The following is a 24,418-nucleotide window of genomic DNA, read 5'->3' on the forward strand; positions in this document are numbered from 1 at the left end:
GGTCTTCCCTATGGGATGAGCACTCGCGTGACTAACATTTATTAACAGGTTGAGTCTGAATAGTATAAAGAAGTTGGTAATTGCTTTTTATTTTTCTTTAAATATTTTTTTGGAGGAAGGGACACCACACTTCTACTCAATTAAGAGAAACATTTACAAAAAATATATTTTTATTGATTTCAGGAAGGAAGGGAGAGGGAGGGAGGGGGGGGGAGAGAGAGAGGGAGAGAGAGAGAGAGAGAGAGAGAGAGAGAGAGAGAGAGAGAGAGAGAGAGAGAGAGAGAAGAAAGAAACATCAATGATGAGAGAGAATCATTGATCGGCTGCCTCCTACACGCCCCACACTGGAGCTTGAGCCTGCAACCCGGGCATGTGCCCTGACTGGGAATCGAACCGTGACCTCCTGGTTCATAGGTCGATGCTCAACCACTGAGCCATGCCGGCTGGGCAAGAGAAACATTTTTAACAGTACAGAGGTCTTTTGTGTTTTTCACACGTGTCATGCCATGAATTCATAGGGAGTGGGTTCCAGCAGCTCAGGCTCCTTTCCATGGGTTCTCACAAAGTGTGCTTCTCTGGGTGGAGCAGGCAGGAGCTTCAGTTGAAGTCAGGTACCTTTCTCTTTGGCTTCCTTCTTTTCTGGTTTTCCCTCACATGGTTCAGGAAGCAGTCTTGGCTCTTAGTGCGCTTAATATGCTCAGTACGTCCATTAATCCTCTTGGCAAGAATCTTGCCCTTGTTTGTTGCAGGGGTGGGGAATGCCCGGCCTGTGGACCGTATGAGGCCCGTGAAATCATTTGGTCCGGCCCTGCCAAGGCGTTAGGGGTGAGTTAATTAAACGTCTGACCAAACATAGCAGGCTAATGCTTAAGTTGATAATTTTGTATGGCCTGCAAATGATGTTATAAATATCCAAATGGGACCTTGGCAGATAAAAGGTTCCCCACCCGTGGTTTACAGCAATGCCCACTGCATGCTGGGTAACACTGTGGACTCTTCCAGTTTTGCCCTGGTAATATTTGTGAGGCATTCCTTTTTGAACAGGGCCCATCCCCTCGATGTCTACAATATCACCTTTCCTGTAGATTCGCATGTGTGTGGCCACAGGAACAGCGCCATGTTTTCTAAGAGGCCTGGAGAACATATGGCCGGTGCCTCTCCTCTTTCCCTTTGTGTTAGTCATTTCGGAGAGTTACTGGGAGATGGCGGTTCCGGCTGAAAAGAAAGGGTAATTGCTTTTATATCTCCCCTTTTCTTGTCTTATGAGGTCCTTTTCACTCTCCCTGCTGCTGCAGGTGTGGTTGCCCCCACCCTTCTCCTTACTGCAGAGCTTAGAAGGACAGATCTGATGGTGACTCCCCTGCTGAGCTCTTCAATGACTCTCTAAAACCTTTGGGGTGAAGTCTAGAGCTCTCCTTGGTTCTGATCTAATCTACTACCTCCCAAGCCCACCATTTGTATAAGGAAGGAAGTATCTACTGAGCTCTTTCTATATGGAAGGCTCTGTGCCCATGGGGGGCGGGGAGGGGGGGGGGGGGGAGGGCAGGTACTAACAGACAAGACACAGTCATTGCCCCAGAGTAGTTCACAACCCAATGAGGAGATGGGACAGGAACTCATTATAATTTAATGTAAACCGGTGTTGATGGAGATGGAAGACCAAGGAAGGACAGCCAGCCCATCCTGGAGGGGATCGGAGAAGGCTGAGGAGGAAGATTGGCTCACCCTCCATGTCCCACTCGGCATGAAGTCACTTGCAGGAGCCCGCACTCACCAGGCTTTGCAACCTCCGCACCTCTTGGTTGTCTCTTGGGAGTACGTCTCACCCTTCTTGTTCAGATGAACTCCTGTGCCTACTCAAGACCCAGCTCAAGCCTCCGGTGGGAGCAGCCTTCTCTGCTGTCCCAGGCAGCAAGAATCATTCCTCTCTTTATGCTTCCACAACCACGGGCTTCTTGCGGATGGGAGCTAACCATGGTCTCCCAGGCTAACAGAGAATCTGGTACACAGTAGACAGTCAACAGAACGTTGGCTAAAACCCAGCTACACATGCTGTCTTTGGGAGGCCACGGTGGCCTAATGGTAGTCCTAGAGGCTTTCTTTTCACCTGATATCTTGACTTTTGGGATCTTGACAGTTGCCAGCAAAAGCTCATAGCAAGTGGTCCCATGATGGGTAGAATATGAAGAGTGAGCTTTCCTATCCAACTAGGTTCTTTCCCTTATGAACGAGGGAAGTTATGCCGTTATTCCGGTGGTGCAGGACATGCTTTTTACTTGTCTATTTTGTGTTTTCTTTAGACTCTAACTATAGCCTCTAAACATCTTTGCCTCTATTTTTCTATATGTTTTCAATGACAGTACAGCTTCGTCATTTAAAGGCAGTGTATTGTTTGGAGCTCACCAAAATTATGTGGATGCAAATTTGGTAAATGATGAATAAGAAAGCGGTTAGTGGGAAAAAAGAGATAGGGGCTCTACAGAGAGTTATTTTCTTTGACTCGCGAACTGGTTCTGAACAGTTTCAAAGATGAGTTCCAAAAATGCATCCAAGTTTGTTCTCAACACTGGAATTATTGTAATGTATGTAATATTTTTAAGTTCCCAACATGTGGACGAACGGATAGGGAGGTGTTCCAAAGCTGTGGTGATTTTCAGTTGTTCTGGCTGTGCAAATTATATCCCCCCCCCCCAAATATTATAGGTTGATATATGTGGCTATGTTCCCAAACAAAGACAAATATTTATTTGTCTAAGGACTAATGTGGCTGAACTATATAGATCAGTTAGCACTAGTTTGAGTTCTTGGAAGAGACTTTTCATTCATTCATGGGTCTAGAAAGCCTTTTTGTAATGGTATTTTTCTCAGTTGCACCCACCTCATTCTTTAATGCCCCACTATTTCCCAGGTCTCTAGAACCTTTCACTCCCTCTGGCTACAGCAAACAGACGACCCCCCCCCCAAAAAAAAAAATCACCATTTTCTCTTGCCACTAAATCCAAACTACCAGTCCATTAGACTGTAAACTCCAATAGATCTTTAAATTTGTTAGCCTCAGCTAGTGTGGGGAGGAAAACAACCCATTGAACTTACACTCATCTGTGAATGACCCTGAGTCCCTTATCTCTCCCTAAGGTATTTGCATACTTAAAAGGAAAGCTTGTGAATTCAAATTATTCTCTTTGGGAAAACCTCAATAGTGAAGCAAATGGAGAGGAAACATTGGAGGCTAAAGGTGGTGGGGGGTGGGAGTTGGGATTTAAGTAGGCCAGAGCTGCCTAGGAGTGTGCCCCGGAGGCGTTCCGCTTTTCAATGCCCCTCAAGCTCCGTGCCAGCACCGCCTTGAAAAGCTTAGAGACTTCATCATGGCTGAAGGCAATGAGGAGAGGGGCTGAATCAGAGAGGGCTGCAGGGCTGTTTGTTTTCACATTGAGCTTTGGATGCACTATTTTTACCGCTTCCCCTGTATTTCAAAGAGAGGTGTCCTAACCTTCTAGTCAAATAGACAGATCTCCTCAGGGTCACTTAATATTATTTGTGGATTAAAGGTTAACTCATTTACTTTCACTGTATGTAGAAGCCATATTTTTAGCTTGTAATCTGACTTGAAACAAATGCACATCTGACAATGAGCTTCGGTATACTGTAAAAGAAAATTCCTTTTATGCCACTTTTATGTTCTGTAATATAGTCAGGTACTAGTGGTTTCTTTGTAGACATTGGGTCCTCCTCTCTCCCCCTCTCCCTCTCTTACACACACACACACACACACACACACACACACACACACACACACCCCAAAAGCATCCCCTATATGCTTTCACTGAGACATATAAGCTTATTGGAAATGTAAAACTAACTTCATAATTCTGATTCTTGGTTTATGATATGAGGCTATAAAAAAGGTAGAAATTGACTTTAGTGTTTTCCAATTTTTTAATGCCAGAATTTTCTGTGGTGTCAATTTTCTCTGCTGTTTATCTATAAATCCCTTCAGTGAATCATTTACCTTTTCAAAAACACCACTCAAATAGACGGGGGTGGGCAAAAGGTTTCATGTACTACATGAAATGTTTATTTTTATATTATTATTTATTAATTATTGTATTATTTATTTGTATTACAACTATAAACCTACTTTTGCCCACCCTGTATGATGAAAGCCCAAACTAGTGCATTTCAATAAATGATAGTATAGTGTAAAAATATTTGGAAAATTATTACTAATGTAAGGAAAATAAATATTTTAGTGATTAAGTCTAGGACACTCAAACTTAGTTATTGAATAATTGTAGTAATTACCAAAATACGTTTGATCACCCTTTTGTCCAAATAGAAATACTGTGATTACTAAAGTCTCAGCACAACAGGTGGTGAATGAAGAGAAAGTATATTTTGCATAGTTTTGTAATTTTTCTGTTTATTCTAGAGTCCAATAATGCAAAGTCGCTTTACTCTGTTATCTATTATAAACCTATCTTTGGTTGATATAAGCTCCTTTCTTGATTTAAAAATAAATATCATCTTTAACCTAATAAAATCATCTTAAAGTGTACAATCGTTGACAGCTTAAAAGAATTATAAGTAGTGCTCAGTATTTTGCACTACAAGGTGCTTGATAAATATCTGTAGATCTATCTCCTAAAAGGAAAATTAGTAAAAGACAAATTCATTATTTATTTTGCACCGGGAGGAGAAATAGAATGAGGCTTGATGATTTAAGGCTAGGAGATCATATAAAAGTGCTATTTTGCCAAAGAATGATTAAAACATTCCAGTCCCGACACGTTTAATAATGGGCACACAACCTATTTCTTTGTTTCATAACCATTGCGCTGTCTCTCCCCTTTTTTTTTTGGCGTGGCAACAAATTCAACAAAATCGACTCCATCTAGTTAAACTTTTTGATTTGGTAATGGACGCGAAGTTCTGTCAACTAGGAGGCAAGAAAAGCAATGTGGCGAGGCAGGATACATGTATTTGAAATGGAATGTGTCCATTCTAAATAATTTCATGTGGGAAAATAATTTCAAGTTGAAGGATAATTACAGAGAGACCTCCAAACCCCTCGAGCCGCGGCCGTCCGCGTAGCCTTGGAAACCCTCGCTGTGGCCGGAGAACCACTGCTGGCTCCCAGCCGCCGCTTCCTGCCCCGGGGCGGCGCACCCGGACTCGGGGAAGGTGCCGCGCGGGGAAACGTGGCACCCTCTCCAGCCCGCGCCCGGGGCACAGCCGAGCGGCAGCCGAGCGCTCGGACGAGCCCGGCCAGCCCGGCCGTGCGGGCGGCCGCGCACCGGCCGGCGGGTAGATCCGCCCGCAGAGCCGGCGCCCGCCCGCGGACGGGAAGTGGCGCCCCGGCCCGCCCTCCGCCGCCCGCGGCCCCGCGGCCCCGCGGCCCGGCAGCCCCGCGCCGCCCCCTTTTTCTCGGCCTCTCCCTCGGCCTCCGCCACCCCGGCCGAATTCTTGCATAAATTATGCCAGGCGCGCCTGACGTCAGGTGGCGGCGCGCGGGCGCGGGCGCGGCGCGGAGGAGCCGGCGGCGGGCGCGCGCGGCGTGGCGGGGGCGCGCAGGCGCTGGCGTGCTGGGGCCGCGGCGGCGGCGGCGGCGGTAGCGGCGGCGGCGGCGGCGGCGGCGCGGGGGTTGAGCCGTGGTAGTGCGGACGCGCTCGTGCTCGGGAACTATCGGATTAAACTTGAATCGAGTGAAATTACACAAAGGAGCGCCGCTGAGGAGGCGGCCCGGGGACCCAGAGACCCTGAAACTCGCCAGAGCCCCGTTCGCTCCCGGCCAACTCCGCGCCCGTGGATCCAGCCCCCCGGCCGCGGCCGCCCAGCCAACTCCAGAGCCTGCTCTGCGTTTTGTTTCTCCCTCGGCACAGGGCAGCGGACGAGCCCGCCCGACCGACCGAGCCGGTGAGCACGAGAGTTCGCCGGGCGCCTGCGGGAGGGGCGGCGGCGGCAGGAAATCGCTCCGGGCCGGGGCCGGGGCCGCGCGAGGAGTTGGGAGCGAGGAGTTGGGCGTGTGCGGGGCGAGGGGCGAGGGGCGAGGGGCGAGGGCGGGCGGGGGCGGGGGCCGGGGCCAGCGCTGGAGCGCAGCGCCGCCGGTGCCGTGTCGCTGGCGTCGCCGTCCGCGGGGCCCGAACCCGCGCCCCGAGCGCCGCCCGGCGCCCCAACTTTTGCCTGCGTCCGCGAGGCGGGGGCGCGCGGTCCGGCCGAGGGTCACTTCCTCGCATGTAAATGGCTTTTTGTTGTGCTGCCGGCTTGGGGGGGGGGGGGGACGGGGGACGGGGGACAGGAGGGAGCGTGTCTGCGCGCGGGGGAGCGAGAGCGTTTCCTCCCGCCGGCGCCGAGCACGAGTTGCCGGCTCCATTCGAAAGAAAAAGGAAGGAGGAAAAGTTGGGCTCCAACTCCAGTGCGAGTGGGCGATGGGCGCGCGGGCGCGGGGCGGCTGAGCGGCGGCGGCGGCGGCGGCTCGGGGACGGCGGCGACCCCCGCCTCCCGCCCCCGCCCCCCGCTCCGGACCGACCACGCCGCGCTCGCCTGGAGCGGCGGCCGCACCGGCGCGAACAAAGTGCGTCCCTCCTGGCGAGGCGGCGCCGCCCGCGCGGGGACGGCCACCGGGCGAGGTGGGTCGACGGCGGGGAAAGTGCGCGGGGTGCCGCGTGGGGCGGGGGCAGCGTGAACACGCGGTGCTGGGGGCGTCCCGGTCCCTGCCCCAGCCCCGGCCCCAACCCCAGCCCCAGCCTCAGCCTTTGCCGGCTGCGGGCGCGGAGTTGCGAACCCGGGGCCTGGGGCTCCCGGGGCTCCCTGGCGGCTCCCAAGTACCCGAGGAGAAGAAAGGGAGCGGGGCCAGGGAGAGCGCGGCGCGGCGCGGCGAGGAGCGACGAGGAGAGGAGGGGACCCCACCTTGCTGAGCTGGCCGGGCCAACGGCGGCGGCGGCGGCGGCTGCATAATAGCGACTCTAACCCCCCGAAAGCAACTCGGCTCCCCCACCCCCGAGCCCGCCGAGGTGGGGGTCACCAGGTGGCCCCCGAGGTGGCCGGGGTGCGCCCTGCCCCCGCAGAAATCCCCGGTTCGGAGCGTGAACGGCGGAGGTGGCCGGAGGCCAAGCGGTCAGCGGGGAGAGGAAGGAGGGCGGCAGGGGACGCGTTGTTTGTTTGGTTCGCACCGGGGACTGAGCTCGCTGGGGGTGCGGGGGCGCGGGCACCCCGTGGGCTGCGGTGCCCGGCTCTGCGTCCGCTCGGGGCCAGCACGGCACGGGGGCGGGGGGGGGGGGAGGAGGGCGGCTGACCCGGGGCGGGAAGGGGGGGGGGTCGGGAGGCTCCGGGGAAAGAGCCGCCGGCCCCGAGCAGCCATCATTACCGAGCCGCCTTTCTCCGAATGGCTCTGCCTCGAGGAGCCCAGCGCCGTGGGAGCGCACCCCAAACTCCCGGCCGGCCGCCCGCTTTGTGAGCGCCCCACTAGAGCGGGCAGCGCGGGGAGTGCTCCTGCTGTGGTCGAACGGTTTTCCTGGAGGTCACTTTTGGAGATTGTTCACGCCTGGATTTTAAACTAGTTTTTCCCCCCTCTTCTGAACAGACAATGGACAAAAGAAAAGTAGCAACCCACATGGAGAGTTTCCTTTTGAATTGCTAGAATTAGATACACTATCCAGCTCTCCACTTGCTAAGTATACTTTTTAGTTTCCCATTGTATATTATCTAACAACCGGTTTGAAGAACTTATCTTGAAATATGCTCATCTTCTGGGCTTGATTTCTGCGATGTATTACGTATTTTAATTTATTTTTAAAGGATTATGTAGGAGAAGGCCCTGATTTTTATTTTAAAAACATATTAATTTAAGCCGTTTTTGCAATGGGCAATACCTTTCACAGAGGTTGAGTGTATTTTCTCTCAATCCTCTCCTAATAAGGGGAGGGGGAGTACTCACTATACGTAATAATCAAGTAGAAAAAAAACTTGTCTTTATTTCCTCACAGATCTATTCTAACGATGACAAAACAAAAATCTTAGTGACTGTGACCTTAGCAGCTTGGGAACCTGCTTTATCCCAGTTATATTCCATTTAGATTGTAGTAATGTGTAAGTACTGGGTCATTCTTATTTCAGAAATAACTTGAGCAGTGATTTCATGAAGTTGAATCGTCTCCCAGCCCCCAGAGTACATCTGTCGCGGAGTGTTTTTGTCTTGCTGTTGCACAACAGAGCCCTACAGTCTTTACCCTAAAATGGCAGCTTTCATTTGACTGGGGCCCATTCATTGACAATGATAATAAAGAGGCTGAAAGCTAGATGCTTGGGGCACGTGGTTTGCCTTTCTAGGTGATAATAAGTAGGAGACATTTTATGTCTTCCAGATTTGCTCAGGAAAAGTTTATTTTCCCTGAAAAAAAATCTGTAATGTAGAAAAAAGTTACTAAGCAAACAATTTGGAAATGGAAAGGGGCTTGTAGCAAGTTTTAGGAATTAAATTTTCTTATTTTGCCACATAGTTGAAATAGGGCATCTCTCCCCCACCCCCTTTTTAGTAACCCGATAAAGGGAGATAATGGATCTTTGGGGGCTTTAACAGGTGAATTTCCTCACCATGCCACTCAATTGTTTTCTAGCACTATGGACTTTATTATTTATATTTTCTTGATATTTTTCATTTTTCCACTCAGTGCAAGCCAGTAAATTGAAGCTTGATGAATTCTATTCTAGATTTTTTGAGATTAAAATGAGTTTCTAGATAAGAAATGAATAATAATAAACTGGTATGTGAATTCCAAGTTCTAGTTATATTGGTTTAATCAATGGACTTATTTTTAAATTAATTTTAAAAATTACTTCCTTTTCAGTATCTTAATGCAGAAGTCAGGGTAGAGAAATGATACAGGTTGTGTATAGGTAGGTAATGGCTGAAAACCCAAACATTATTTTCCTCTTTTGAGGAAAAACATACCCCCTCCCCAAAGGTGAAAATATAGAAGTCACGTTTAAAATAACTTCTGTAGTAACTTAATTTAAAAATAGTACGTAAATAGATTCACCTGCACTTGATCTAGTTTTTAATCAGTTCAACTTATAGGACCAATTCCAAACTTTTTTCATGAGAGTGTTACTTATATTGAGTTAAAATGAATACATGAGGAGTACTGTATCAAAGAAATGTTACCATTTTTCTTCCTACAGATGCAGTCAATATAATATTTATAGTATAGTTTTTAAGCAGTTAGGTCAAGAGAAAAATAATATTTTCCTCAAAGAGTGAATACAGTCTGAGTGCTCTTATGTACATGCCGTGTAACTCATAAGAACAGTCTACATGCCAAGTTTAGAGTCATTATTTCAAACTTAGGCTTATAGCATGTTATTCCCCATGCTTAAGAAAGGTTGCCTGCCATGCAGTCTTCTCCCTGTAGTTACTTGGATTCAGCAACAACTGGCAAGCTTTCAGTGTGTAAATGAAGGGGCAGTGCCTTCCCTCAGAGAGTTTACTGTCTAGTAGGAGAGAGGATTCTATAGGTAACCAAATATGTTTCACTTTTAAGATTAGCTTTGGAGGTAGTGGTTACCTTTTGTCCTTTATTATCCATAGATGGCCTTTTGGGTTTGATAGCAGACACCCTGGCCATCTTATAAACATCTATAAATAAGGCATCGCAAGAATAAAAAATGCTTAGTCAGGGCTGAGCAAAGTGTGTGACTACAGAACAAAAAGGCCCTTAAACCTTTAGCTTTGTAATAAAGTGTTTCACTTCCAGTATTTAAATGCTTTCTAGATGTAAACAGACAAGCACTAAAATAGATATAGGTCACATAGCTAAATTCACTAAAAAAATGGAGAAGGAAGGCCTTTTGGGTGATACCGAGATGATGTCGGACACATATTGGCCCTGTGTGACTCTGTCTTTTTCATTCACATGGACACATTTGTGTATCTTTTTTTTTTTTTAACAAGCTATTCTTTTTATGCTATTAGAAAATCACAATTTAATATTGTATCTTATCAGACTTCTAAAGCCATTATACCTTTGTTAGTTTGAGAGAGAAATTATTTTCCCCCGCTAGGAAACTTCATTATTTTGTGTTAGTTCTAAAAACAAAACAGAACACAAAAACCCTAATATTTAAAGATGATGGATAATATAAAATATAAATTGTGAGTAAATGGTCACTTAATTTTCCTACAAAAACCTGAAGATGTGATGATTTGTTTTAATTTGGGTGTTCCTCAGGTCAGGTTGCAATTATGGCAGAAGTCCATAGCTGACGGTGGCGGTGGTTAAGAGCTGGGAAAGTAATTGAAAACACTACTACTGCCCTTTTATTATTTTACTTGTATCAATATATTAAAAACCTTAAAGGAAATTTCACCTGTAGGATAAAAATAACAGTAATAGGAAATCATAACGATATTGTCACATAGAAATTTATCTTACAATCATTAATGAATCTTCGGATATTTAGAGTGTGAGGGACCTTAGAGAGCTGGTCTAACTTTCTCATTTTACAGAGTAAGAAACTAAAGCCCAGGGAGATTAATTAAATGAGTTGCCTCTGGCTGGTCACCCAGTTATTGCGGAGCTGTCTCGGTTGCAGCTGTCTGCCCGTGCCTAGCTCAGTGCCCGTGCAGGGCCATGCAGGGCCGGCCCGGGGTTTGTCTCTGCAGGGTCACTGAGCTGGTGCTGGCAGAGTCCAGCTCTCTCCCTCTTATGTTCTGACTCGAAGTACCTTTTGCGTTAAGAATCCTACAACATCTGCTAACATAGCCCCTAAAGGTATTCTTAAGCCAACAGTAATTTATTTGCCTCTACTGCGGAAAGGTTTGGAAGGGTTTTTTTGAGAGGGGTGGTGGTGGTGGTGGTGTTGATTATCCATCTAAAAAAAATGCAGAGATAATTATTCCAGGATTTGATTACTGTTTTCATTTTAGAAGCATGTATTCATTACCATAACTTGATTCCTGTACCTTTTAACTAATGTTAGGTGACTGCAAACATGATAGTTGCCTCAGAGAAGTATTTTTGGAGGGCTCTGTTTTGTTTTTACTTGGAAAGTTAAAGACTGTCTTTTAAAAAATAAACATAATGTAGAATAGTAGCGAAGAAGCAGAGCTTGGTGATAGAAAAGGGCTGATTGGTCCTTGGGCTTGCTTGCTTGCTTGCTTGCTTGCTTAGGCCCATGTGGAATCAGCAATTTGTTGGCCATTTTAGCTTCACACTACTGCTGTAGGAGTCAGCTTGGCTCTGGTGGCAAGTGACTCTGGATTGCAGTCAGTTTTCCTGTTCCATCTGTTTTCTTGCTCGTTGATGCAAGTATTTATTGGGTACCTGCTACCTGAACAGTGCTGGGTGTGTATGAGTTACATACAGTGATGACATGAGAAGACCTGGCAGGCCCACACACAAAGTAAATAGAGCTGCTGCAGTGTCATTGGTCATGGAAACCGGGAGGAGTGAGGGCGATGTGGGAATTCATCCATGTGGGGCATTACCTCTTGGAAAGTGGCTATAGCACTGCCATCCAAATGATGGTAGAAGAAGGAAGGAGGCAGCACTAACCAGCCCGAGGGAGAGGCAGTGTGTTTGAGGTCAAAGGAGAGCAGCTAGATGAAACTCAAGAGGCAGGTAGAGGCCAGCTTGGGAAGGAATTTGGGATTTTTGAAAAAGCAGCAGAGCCACTGATGAGTCTTAAGCAGAGCTGGACATGAGCAGATTTGAAGACTGAATTGGTGGGTGGGCAGAGGAGGGAGGACGGGTGGAGAACAGTACCGTGCCTGTTATGGTGGTCCAGAGGATGGGGAAATAATGGTTTGGACTAGAATGGTGGCCATAGGGATGGAGGGAAATGGACAGATTTGAGAAATATTTAAGAGGTTCAATGAATAGGACTTGAGGATGGATTTATTCTCAGGGAGAGGAAGGTATCAGGGAATGTAGGTTTCCAGTGTGTTCCCTGCTTGGCTGGCTGGTGATGCTGTTCATTCCCTGAGGCAGGGAGCTCCTGGAGAGTATAGATTTGAGGAGGAAGTTCATGAATTCTTGTAGCAAATGACTGACGTAGCCACTTAATGGACCATGGTGCCATTGCTGGTAGCATTCCTAAACTTTGCAAGATAACATGCTAGCTTCCCCCCAGGATGTTGGTGCCTGGTGAGCCCACCAAGGATTGCTGGTGGGATCAGTGAAATGGGGGAGGGGAGGGAACCTTTGTTACTTGTGTAAGGTGTGACACTTCCATTTGTTCCTTGCCTAATGTGTAGCACTTTGCTTATTCCTTGCGTACTATGTAGCAATTTGTAGGAGCTTGCTCATCATAGACTGAGACTAGAATCCTATGGGAAGCAGACTTTGCTACATTTTGTTCTTCTGTGTCTCCACATTCTGGAAACTGCTTTCTATTGCTAGCTACATATTGGGACAAGGTCCTTGAGCTCCCAGCAGTGGAGCCCAAGGGAGTTGTGTTTTAGGAGCTGGTTGCAGTCATACATGGGTGTGGTAGGAATGAATGTATTACTTAAATATTGTGGGGAAAAATACCATCCTTGGTCGGAATACTTACCTGATCTTTAGTATATATGTAAACTATTTTTATGTGTGAATGATCTTAAAAGCCTCTTTGTTCATTTATTATAAAAAGGGGATTGCATGACGTGGTTGGTAGTAAATGAGAGATGCTAACTGATAGATCCAGAACAGAAAAGCTTCTAAGTTGCTGACTTTAATATTCTGTGAAATAAGTTATGGGAACCCTGAACATTTATCTTGAGACAATTTATTGAGGAACGTGTTTGCATTTTAGTTTTTTTGCCAGTTTGTATAGGTGACACTGCCATCCATTTATTTTTGTGGTGTGTCAGACTTTGACCTTGGTTTGCATACATATCCTTCCAGGGACTTGGGACTCATTGTCTTTGGTTGGGGGTCTATTTCAAAGGTACTTTTATTGATATTGTTCCTCATTGGCCTTTCTGGTGGCCAGTATGAATTGGTCAAGTCCACCAGGGTCCTTTCTGTCTCCTTCAGGGTTGTCAAGATCGTGTGGCTTTACAGGCTAATTTAGGGACTTAGGTTGTAGGGACATGCTTCATCGGCAGGTTTTACTTTCACTGTCGGTAGTTTTGAGGGCTATTTGGGTAAGTGTAGGGGTAGTAATATTCCCATATGGTGGAATCAAAGAAAATCTGGGCGTGTTGACTTGGCTTCAGATGGTCTTGTGCCAACTACTCTGTAGCAGTTTACTTCTAATGCATTTTCTTCAACTTGCTAGTTTTAAATTTTTCAAAATTCTTGAAAAATATGTTCTGTTGTTTGGTCCTAATCAACAGTGTATTCTTATGGTCTAAGAAATCATTGCCTTTTCAAAGGTGTAAATACTAAATGGAAAGCTGTATGCAGGTTCTTGTGATGTGGGTTTTAGTGGAAGAATAAAGAGGATGTTTATTTGGGGCTCTCTCTCTCTCTCCCACCCCCACCCTTCAGCAGTGGCCCAGAGGCAGCAGATTGGTTTTCCACCATGTGTCTCATCAACACGGGGGTGGGAGGGCAGGGGGTGGGCAAAGAGCCACTGTCACTGAGCCTTTGTGTAGGGAAAGGCAGGGAATTAGACACGTGTGTTAGTTTTGACATGTTACTTACTCTCCCTGATATCGTCCACTTAAAAGTCAGAGGTTTCCACACTATATTTTATTTGCATTGTATCTGATAAAGGGACGTGGTAGCTCTGTAGTCCTTGTTCCCCCTAGTTCTGTGGCAAGCTGGGGGACTTCTTTGACGAAAGAGTCTGTTCTCTCTTTATCCTTCTGGAAGAAATATAACATTTTTAGACTCTCTTCTGTTGATATTTAAAACATAGTTATCAAATGTACATATTATTTAAACACACCTAAAAACTATCGCCTTTAACATGATACTAAGCAGGCAAATAGTGAGAAGTCCCTTGCAGGACGCATGCCTTTAGTTTCCAAGGCAGAGCTTCCATTGCAATAAGTGAATAATAAAATCAATTTGAGCACAGATGCATGATAAAAAATATGCCTTAGTTGATGATGTATTTTAAAGTGTATGTGTCTGGAAATTACTTTATGTAAATATGAGACTAACAGGATATTGAAACTGTTAAGCCCAGATCCTCAAGGTCAACTTTAAAAAAAAAAAAATCTCTCTTGCAGTATTTTATATTCTTGTATACATGACCTTGCTTGTACTTGAAATTCTGCTTCGGCCAATTGTAGGCATGTTGATTGTGTCATAAAAGTCATGCAGACTCATCTTGAGAATTTAAAAGTCTCGATTAAATTAAACAGCGTTTATTTTCTCTATTAAGGTGTGTGTTGGGGCAGTCAACTAAAATAGTACAGAAATAACACAACAACAATAAAAATAACAGTCACACCCCTAACAAGTAACAGTCACTGAGCATTGAGTGAGATAGGCATTATTATGCTAAGTGTTTTCATGGATTGTTGTAGTTACTCATCAGAACAACTCTAGGAAATAGGTAGAATGATTATCCTATTTTATAGATGAGGATGCTTGGGCTGACAGGTTAAACTGCCCAGCGTCACACAACCCCAGCAAGCAGTGGGGGAGGAATTTGAATGCAGGTCGGTCATTCTCCAGAATCTGTGTGTGCAACCATTGTGCCACCCTGCTGTTTAGATCAGCTCTGAGGCTTGCATCATTGGTGCCTTAATAGGGAAAGGCCCATTCAAAGTACCTTCAGCACCCTGTAATCCCATCTCATACCCTATTGCTATATCCTATCAGCCCACGTTATTTCTGTCCGATCCTCCTCTGTGCCCACTGTATTTGTGTAGCCATATGTCTTGGGGTGCTTGGCGCCTGAGATGACCAAGTTCCATGCCTGTCAACCTTAATTTCCTTCTTCCATGAGGAGAACAGTTGTTCTTGTGGAGGTTTTATTCTGTGGTGGCTGAGACCTTGAGTTGTGACATCAGACAGATCGGCAAGTGAATCATAAAAATGGAAATAATATTATCAGTCGCCCGGAATGACGGTGGAAGATTAAAGGACGTACTCGACCTGAAGTACTTGGTATAGCGTCAGGCATATTTGCTGAGTAGTTACTAGCTCACTCTTAATCATGGAACTTAACAAACCACATATCTTGATTTTGTTATTAATTTAGAAAGGTCCCCTAACCTCAGATTATGGCTAGGAAAGAATGAGTGGCCTACAATGGTGATTGGCTGCATCACGTTTTCTCAAGAGTAGACGTCAGTGAATATCTGCATGTGTCTTTGTTCTGGGGTGTCACTAGGTGTTGTCTCCTGATCCTCTTAGTCACACGGAGGTGATTCAGACAACCCAGGTACTAAACACTTGCAAATTTTCGGGAGCAGTTCTCTAGCTACGAAGATGCTCATCTCCTAACTGGATTGTGAGTGTCTTTCGAATGAACCAATCATTCCTCTTTTCCCCCCAAACCTGCAGTTCTTTAAAAATGGGTGACGCTGTCCTAGACAATCGGGTAGGGCGTATTCAATCCTTCTGGAAAGTTCGACCTTTCCTGCGTAGACCAGAGTGGTACAAAGAGTTCTCAAAGAACACTTGATCCAGTCCTTTCCCCTCCACATTTTGTTTGTTGCTGAAGAAAGAGAGAAGATGGGATCTCCACTGAGAGTAGCTTTGGGGTTGGGATCTCAGATTTGAGTCGCAACTAGAGGGTGAGGGGAGGTTCTTCTGGAAGGGCAGCGAGGCTGGGCGGCTCCCTCGGAACTCCTCTGCTGTCCCCATTGGCGTGAATGTGGCAGCGATGGGGCGCGGACAGCGTTCATTTCATGCTATTCTGTTTCATTGTCAATTACAAGGGATTCTTAGGGAGAAATGAAAACGGGGGCAGAGTATCAACAGTTGATGACTATGGGCATATGGGAGTTTCTGTGCTATCCTTCCATATTACAAATTTGAAAAGTTGTTATTAAAATCAAAATGACAGTGACTGTAGGACTTGATCTCGATAGCTGACACTTGTGGAGCATGGTCTTTATGTGAGTTTGCGTTTTGCTGAAACTATTTACATGCTGGTTTTCACGAAGTATCCAAGTAGGATTCATCAAAATGGTGAGGTTGGAACAGTGATCGCCACTTTATGGGTGAGGAAATGGCGTTTTAGAGATGGTTTAATAAATGTGCCTCAGAGCACAGCTATTGGTGGTGGAGTTGGGACTCAAATCAGGATAGGCTGTAGTCGTAATACGTGGCTTAAATAGGGATGGAACTCCAAAATAGAAATCACGAGCTTCTGTCTTTTAAAAAGAGATAAAATCCCAATCTGAATACTGCTTAGCTTCATATTCTTTGATGATATATTTCTAGATTTTGTACAGGTTTATAATTTTTTTCCCCCTTCACAATTGAACAAGATGTCAATTAGCTTGAGTACAGTGAGCTTCTAGTTATAACTTAAATTTTGCTATTTTTGGTGCACTTAAAATTTTAATTTTTGTCTTTTTTTTAAAATGGATTTTTAGAGAGAGGGGGAGGGACGGAAGGAAAGGGAGAGAGAGAGAGACATTGAGAAAGAGAAACATTGATTTGTTGTTCTAGTTATTTATGCATTCACTGGCTGATTTTTTTTTTTAATGTGCCCTGAACTGGGATTGAACCCGCAACCATGGCGAATCGGGACGATGCCCTAACCAACTGAGCTACCTGGCTAGGGCCTTAATTTTTGTCTTGATGTATAAAGTTTCAGAGCCAAGTTCATCACCAGAATTAGCATTTTAAGTTTTCCGTTTTCCCTCTCATTAAAAAAAAAAAAATCTGGGCTGGTGTCTGAAACAAACTTTGAGTTTATAAGGAACCTGTGGCTAGTTCCGTTTCGTCGCTCGGGTTCACAGGATAAGGAGACTCTGTCTGTGTGCTGTCAAATGAGGACACAACACGGCGGTGGCAGCGACGTAGGTAATTTCCCCGCGCGGTTGAGCCCACGGGTGGTGCGGCTGCTGGGACTGCGTTGCTGGCCGGCCGGCAGGGCCGTGGTGCTGCCGCTGGAGTATGGGCGTCCTCGTGGCACTGCCTGGGTGTGGTGAACAAAAGGCAGTGTCCTGTTAGGTCCTGCACAGAAGCCGAGGCTGTGGCTCACACATGGTTGATATTGAGGCCCGACTAGCATTCTCTATGCTCAGGCTTTTTGGAACGTAGGGAAATGCCCACACCGTTGGCATTATCCGTTGTGGATCGTTGCAATACTACTACTACTACTACTACTACTACTGGTACTACTAGTCGCTCGGTAGACTGAAAACGACTCTCGACTACCTTTCTTCCTCCAAGACAGATCGTTTGGGCTAGCTCTCGAACTGTAAGCGCTCTGATTCGTTCCACCCACACTAGCCTTGTTGATTCAAAGCATTCAGTGTTCATTTATATCCCTGTGAAATCTTCTTGTGTAGCTCTTACTCCTCCAATGTTCCGTTTTGTGAAAGGAACCCCAGCTTTCCCTTTTTTCACTGTTTGGAGACATTTGCACAGAAAATGCTTGTCCGTGGGTTCTTGGACAGAAAGCTAACGGAGTAGTTGCTCCTTGTCGTTGCTGGGGAGGAGGGAACAGGCAGCCCTAAGCCTGGCCTGCTGCGTTGATCCTGCAGCTTTTCAACCGTGTTCTCATCTCCCCTCCCTCCCCCTCCCAGGACTCGGAGGTACGAGGTTGCTTTGCAGATATAATGCATCCATTGGTGTTTAAGTAGAAAGCTGAGCTGGACTCAGCTAGCTTTTCCATCTGTTTTCTTCAAGGGACCTACACAATGGGTCTGACAGATGATTTTGAGGATCTTATGTAATTATTTAAAAAGTTCATCTGGTAATAAGAGAATTACTGATAGGCCTGGCCAGTTTTCTCAGTGGTTAGAGCATCGGCCCACAGACAAAAGGGTCGCAGGTTCGATTCCTGGTCAAGGGCACCATACCTCAGTTGCAGGCTCGAACTGGAGGCAACCAATCGATGTATCTCTTCCCCCTTCCTCCTTCCCCTCTACTCTAAAAAAAGTCAATGGAAAAAATATCCTCAGGTGAGAATAAAAAAAAAAAAGAGAGAGAGAGAATGACTAATAAAATAGAGATTTATCAGGCCTTAGAATCAACACAGTCATCTGGAATACTTGTTAACAATGCAGATTCCTCACCCCCACACCAGTTTTACTGCATTAAAATCTCTGTGGGCTATCTAGAAGCTGAACTTTTATCTAGGTGCTTCTGATGTTTTCTGAAGTTTAAAAAGCCACATGTTGAGGCCAATATGTTAGTTACACAATGAACATACTGTGGAAATAGAAAATAAACACTTAGCAAAGTGGTAACTCATATATTCTTAGAATATTTCTTCTGAATTTGCAAGTAATGTTACTCTTTTTACACATAAATGAGTGAAATACCAATTAATATAAAAGGTAAAGATGGACAAAAGGTCAAGGGCTTGAACGCCTAGTCCTCTTTAAAGGCGGTGATAACAGTGATGGAGAACAGCATGTTTTGCATTTATTTGTCACAGATTTCATTACTGCCACAGAATAATCAAAAACTGGTTTTCTGTGTAGTTCTAGTTTATGTGGTACGAAAAACAAATTGGTTTAATATGCATCAGCAACACTTTTGGGGCAACCCATTTCAAGCCAGTATTATTTCCAAGGGCATGTGACATGTTTGAAATGGGAATCATCTAAAGGTAGTTTGGTGAGTGGGTTACTGCCGTTTTTGAGGACTTGGTAGCATAATCCTACCTAACAGACAGGATGTCAGGTGGAAGGTGGGAGGAAGTCCACACATGGGGCTCTTTTCTCAGCTCTGCTTCTCCCTTCCTTTCGGGTTTGTTCCTCACAAACCACCCCATCCTCTTTGACACTTATCTCCCAGGCCTCGGCACAGAGGCATCATCGGGGTCCTGGGCCTTCCCTCCCACGCGCTCTCAGCTCCTTATTCCTCCTCTTCCTAAACACAGCCTGCGCTCAGGGTTTTCACCTTGGCCTTGTCTGGGGGCTACCTCAGGCCCACAGCTTCAGCTCCATGTGACTAACTCCTAAATCTGTATTTTTATTTTCAGTATCTCCCCCAAACGTCTGTCCTGAATGTTCCCACCTTGTCTAAAATCTGAAGTCTTCCTAACACCACCTTCTTTCTTGAAAGCGTAACGAAAGCCCGTAACGCCAAGCACAGCACTTTTCTTGAACCTCAGCTCCCCATCTCAAGCCTGATGTCCTCTGTCCCCGGCTTCCTGCATCCTGGACCTCACTGCACTGCACGCTCCTTCTCTTCAGTGGGAGAAGTGTCCTTGTGCCCTGGCATCCTTGTTCCTCTGGCGCATTGCACCCTCCCTGACACCTGCTTGGCTGCTGGGGCACCGTCCCAGGCCTGCAAGGCCACTGCTGTCGTCGTCATTTGCAGTGGAGAGCAGGGCAGTGACGAGATTCCCTCTCTTTTGCAGCTGGTGCCTCACCACTCTGACTATGAGCTTGCTGGGGCTCCTGCCCCTCAGCCCTCCTCTGGGGCACGGCTGCCTGCAGAGAGGGGCCTACCCCGGCTCTGCTCCTCGTGGGCCAGGCTTGTGGGCCGCCATGGGAGAGGCCTCTGCGTGCGGCAGGACCGCCTGGGTTCAGTGTTGCAGCTGTGTCTCAGGTGGTGTGAGGTTGCCCTGCACCTGAGGCCTGTCCCCTCCCTGCCTCTGCAGTGACAGGTACCACCCCCTGCCTGGCTGTCTCCCAGCTGCTTCAGAACGTGGGTGGAAGAAGAGGTGCGAGTTAGTCTGGCCTTCTCAGACCCCATCACCATGTTCCTGGCAGCGATTGGAACATTTCCCCATCGGAGCATTGTTTTGATTAGTTACTCTGAGTGCACTGTGGGTTAATCTGCTACTTTTGTAGGTCAGTGTGCAGTAATGTCTGTGTTATAATATTGTGCCGGAGAGAAAACTTAAACTAGCAACTGGAATGGTTTTGGGAGGGAATCTCTTGCTGAAGTGAGCTGTACTGGAGTGGGTGGTGTTAGCACTGAGGGACCGACCATTCGGTGACACTGGAGTCCGGCACACACCTGGTGGAACGGCAGGCGTTCACGAAGGGGTTAGGGAAGAACGGACCTATCCAGATTCATGTTGAGTGCGCTCTGATGCAGGCCAGTTCTAGGGAGGGCTTGCTTTAACGAATGCAAAGATGTGGCTAGTAATGACAAGGAAAAAGTTCAATAATGTTTTTGGATTTACGCCTTTGAAGAGTAAATGGCAATTTTTGTGTAAGGCTCATAATAATTTTTTGTTTTGTTTCTGTTTTTAGAAACATGTATGTACCTGGTGAAAGTTATTTTATTAACTCTTCTCAAAGATGGAGAAGAAAGAATTATGAGTGTACAGACCTTTAGAATATTCTTGCTATCATTTTGATATGACTTTAATGTTTGTGAAGGGGGTGCTTATGTAAAATGATAACTGCTGAGATTCTGTGGGATATGCTAAGAACATTAACACATAGGTGAGGGTGTGGAACAGAGTGGCACAGTGTGAAGTGCTAAAGGTGTGATGCTGGCACAGTAGTAGGGACGGGGCGCGGCTAGTGCAGGGCTTGGCAGTGGAGAAATAAATTAGGAAGTATGACTTGCACTCTCTTTTGATAGGGTGGAGGAACTGAAAAATAATATGAACAAAATCATGGCGATACTGTGAGCCAACGGTTCTGGCAGGAAACAGCCCAGAGCAACCTGCAGGGGTCAGGGAAGGGACCTTCGCCCCAGTGTCCTCTTAGGGAGAGTGGGAGCTGCAGAGGGACACTCCGCCCCCTCCTCCTTTCAGCCTCCTGGGACGGCCGGCTCAGGGAGGATCAGAGTTAGCCAGGAGGAGAGGGCCCGGGTGAGGGTGGGCTGTGGCGAAATTGGAAGTTTAGGCAGAGTAAGATCCCAACTTACATTACGTGATGGAAATGGAGTTGAAAGGTTAGTTTGGCAACATGTGTTGGATTGCACTTGAAGAGGGACTGAGGCAAAATGTCAGAGGCTGTCGAAATAGCCCAGCCAACAGGCAGAGGAGCTCTGACTATGGCAGGGAGATTTGAAGAGGAGAGGAGAGGCACGGGGTGGGCGGGATGAGTAGCCTATCCTTTCAAGGGCTCCAGCGTGGAGCTGAGAATGGCTTTAAGAGAACTTAAGTTCCATATTTTGAACTTAGATTGAATTAAAAAAACAGAACACATTGGAGAAGAGTAAGACGTATGAAAAGGTTAAAAAAAATCAATTAGAAGGGTTCCATAATAAAGCTATTTCATGATGAAGTTGTACAGTTTGTGAATCAAGAAATAGCAAAATATTAAACCTTTTAAAAAATATATAAACAGAGAAACCAAGATGGCGGCATAGGTAAACAAACACCTAAACTGCTGCCTTGCAAAACAATTTCAAAACTACAACTAAAAGACAAAATGTACATCATCCAGAACCACAGGAAGGCTGCTGAGTGGAAATTCTACAACTAGAAGGAAAGAGAAAAGCACACTGAGACTTACACGAGCTGTGGAAGGCAGAGGTATAGAGGCGGAGGCGCGCACGCGCTGAGAGGACGGGCAACTGAGTGCGCGGCTGGCTTTCTCAATCAGGAGGGAGACAAAAGCTCCCGACCCTCTGAACTCCAGTTCCGGGCAAGACTTTGGGGACCCAGACTCATATGGGGAGAAACTGGACTGTCTGGCAGCGGGCGAAACTCGAGGGCAGCTTTCTTTCAGAGGTGCTTGCAGCGATTACTGCAGGACACTGAGAACCAGGGGCCTCTTAGGGCAGGGCTGATGGGAAGCCATCGCTGTTTGCCCCACCCTGTGATCCCGCCCCACGAAGTCATAGCTGTTTGCTCTGCCATGAGATTCCGTCGTATCCAAGCTGAGCGCAGAGGCTTTTGCATATGAATGACCTGGTCCTTTGAATTTTAAACTTACCTAACAAACTGCAGCTGAGTCGGTGAGACCCAGAACAACCAAAAGAAGGCCCAAGGCCCTGCAGCAGCTTGCATTGCTTCACAGCTGGGCCTCATCTGGGCACCTCCAAAACCCAAGCAAAGAAGAGAAATCTGCAGATCTCTCCGTAGCTCCTGCTGGGTGGCCTCAGGCAGAGGCTAAATTAGCACCTCCTTGGAGATCCAAGAGCCAGTGTACCCAGGGATCAGAGTGGGACCATCCAGATTACAACTCCTCAGATCCATAAGGGACACACTCGGGGCAGACTCAGTGAGCACCAAAGCCCCACTGAAGCAAGTCTTGTCTCATAAGGGTGTCTCCAGCACAGAAATTCTCCCATAGTAGACACAGTTGATCCTCACAGCCAATTAGCCTGGAGGTCAATTCCTCCCAGTGATACCAACAACAATCAAGGCTTAACTACAACAAGACTGTGCACACAGCCCACAAAGGGGTGCACCAAGAGTGTCCACCTCAGGTAACTGGGGAGGCTGAGCCACTGGGCCCTATTGGACACCTAGCACACAAAGCCACTCTATCAACTCAGGGAAGCAGCCAAAATGCGGAGACAAAGAAACGGGTCACAAATGAAAGAAATGAAGGAAAGCAAACGACTGGATATAGAGTTCAAAACCACGGTTATGTTTTTCAAGAATTTTCTAGAAAAGGCCAATAAATTTAGTGAGACCCTCGAGGATATGAAAAAGGACCAACTAGAAATTAAGCATACATTGACTGAAATAAAAAATAATATACAGAGATCCAACAGCAGACTAGAGGATTGCAAGAATCAAGTCAAAGATTTGAAATATAAAGAAGCAAAAAACACCCAACCGGAAAAGCAAAAAGCAAAAAGAATCCAAAAATATGAAGATAGTGTAAGGAGCCTCTGGGACAACTTCAAGTGTACCAACATCCGAATTATGGGGGTGCCAGAAGAAGAGAGAGAGCAAGATACTGGAAACCTATTTGAAGAAATGATGACTGAAAACTTCCCCCATCTGGTAAAAGAAATAGACTTACAAGTCCAGGAAGCGCAGAGAACCCCAAACAAAAGGAATCCAAAGAGGACCACACCAAGACATCATAATTAAAATGCCAAGAGCAAAAGACAAAGAGAGAATATTAAAAGCAGCAAGAGAAAAACAGTTAGTTACCTACAAGGGAGCACCCATACAACTGTCAGCTGATTTCTCAACAGAAACTATGCGGGCCAGACGGGAGTGGCAAGAAATATTCAAAGTGATGAATAGCAAGAGCCTACAACCAAGATTACCCAGCAAAGCTATCATTCAGAATTGAAAGTCAGATAAAGAGCTTCACAGATAAGAAAAAGCTAAAGGAGTTCATCACCACCAAAACAGTATTATATGAAATGCTGAAAGGTATCCTTTAAGAAGAGGAAGAAGAAGAAAAAAATAAAGATAAAAATTATGAACAACAAATACATATCTATCAACAAGTGAATCTAAAAATCTAGTGAATAAAAAATCTGATGAACAGAATAAACTGGTGAATATAATAGAATCAGGGGCATAGAAAGGGAGTGGACTGGCAATACTCAGCGGGAAAGGGATGTGGGGGGTGTGGGAAGAGACTGGACAAAAATTGTACACCTATGGATGAGGACAGTGGTGGGAGGGGTAAGGGCAGAGGGTGGGGTGGGAACCGGATGGAGGGGAGCTATGGGGGGAAAAAAGAGGAACAATTGTAATAATCTGAACAATAAAGATTTATTAAAAAATAAGAAAAAATATATAAACCAGGATCTTACAAAAAATGATTTTGGGACTATTTTCACATTCAATTTGACTTTACTTTTGTAAATGTTTTTACAACATGGACACAGAATAATAAGACAGAATTCTGTAGAATACTAATATTACTCTTTCAGAGTAAAAACATTACAATGATGATTTGGTTAGGAGCATGTAAGAAGGCTACATAAATATAGTTACTACAAATTGAAGTTGATCAGTTTATTCTAGTTCAACTTTCTTGTGAATGTGTGAATTCCAACATTATGAAGAACTGTCTCATGTTTCATACATCATCTGCTGTAATGTGTGGGTATGGGTCTATTAAGAAGGCACATCAACATATTCTCTGAGAGAATGCAGTAGAGAAGCAGTTGCAGCCCAGTAGAAAACCAGTAAAGGTTATAAATAAGTAATGTATAGAAAAAAATTAATTGCCAATAAACACGAAAATTTCCAAATTATGGAGTAAGAAGAGAAAGGCAAATTAAAGCGAGATAATTCTCTAATCAAATTAGTGAAGATTTAAAAATAATTTTGTTGCTTCCAGAATATAATGAGACTTGCATGCTCTCTGCTGTCCAGAGTTCAGTAAGTACAAATATTTTGGAAATAAATTAGGGAATATATGTATTGAGACCTTTTTAAATGGCTATTCAGTTATATCAGTCATCTATCTTAAGAAAACCCCTGAAGTCCACTCAACTGTTATGAATAAGAAATCACG

General features: G+C 45.8%; 1 protein-coding gene and 1 pseudogene across 2 annotated transcripts in view; one reads left to right on the forward strand and one right to left on the reverse strand.

Annotated features, from left to right (window-relative positions):
- Positions 1-499: 499 nt before the first annotated feature.
- Positions 500-1,183, reverse strand: LOC114232127 (60S ribosomal protein L21-like; annotated as a pseudogene).
- Positions 1,184-5,617: 4,434 nt separating this feature from the next.
- The window catches only part of CHD7 (chromodomain helicase DNA binding protein 7), a 177,809-nt gene continuing 159,008 nt past the window's right edge, over positions 5,618-24,418 (forward strand). For both annotated transcript variants that reach the window (XM_054708709.1, XM_054708710.1), the window contains exon 1: positions 5,618-5,913. The gene's annotated coding sequence lies outside the window, so the exon portion shown is untranslated. The remainder of the gene's footprint in view (positions 5,914-24,418) is intronic.

This window comes from Eptesicus fuscus, chromosome 19 (genome assembly GCF_027574615.1).
Source record: "Eptesicus fuscus isolate TK198812 chromosome 19, DD_ASM_mEF_20220401, whole genome shotgun sequence".
NCBI lineage: Eukaryota > Metazoa > Chordata > Mammalia > Chiroptera > Vespertilionidae > Eptesicus > Eptesicus fuscus.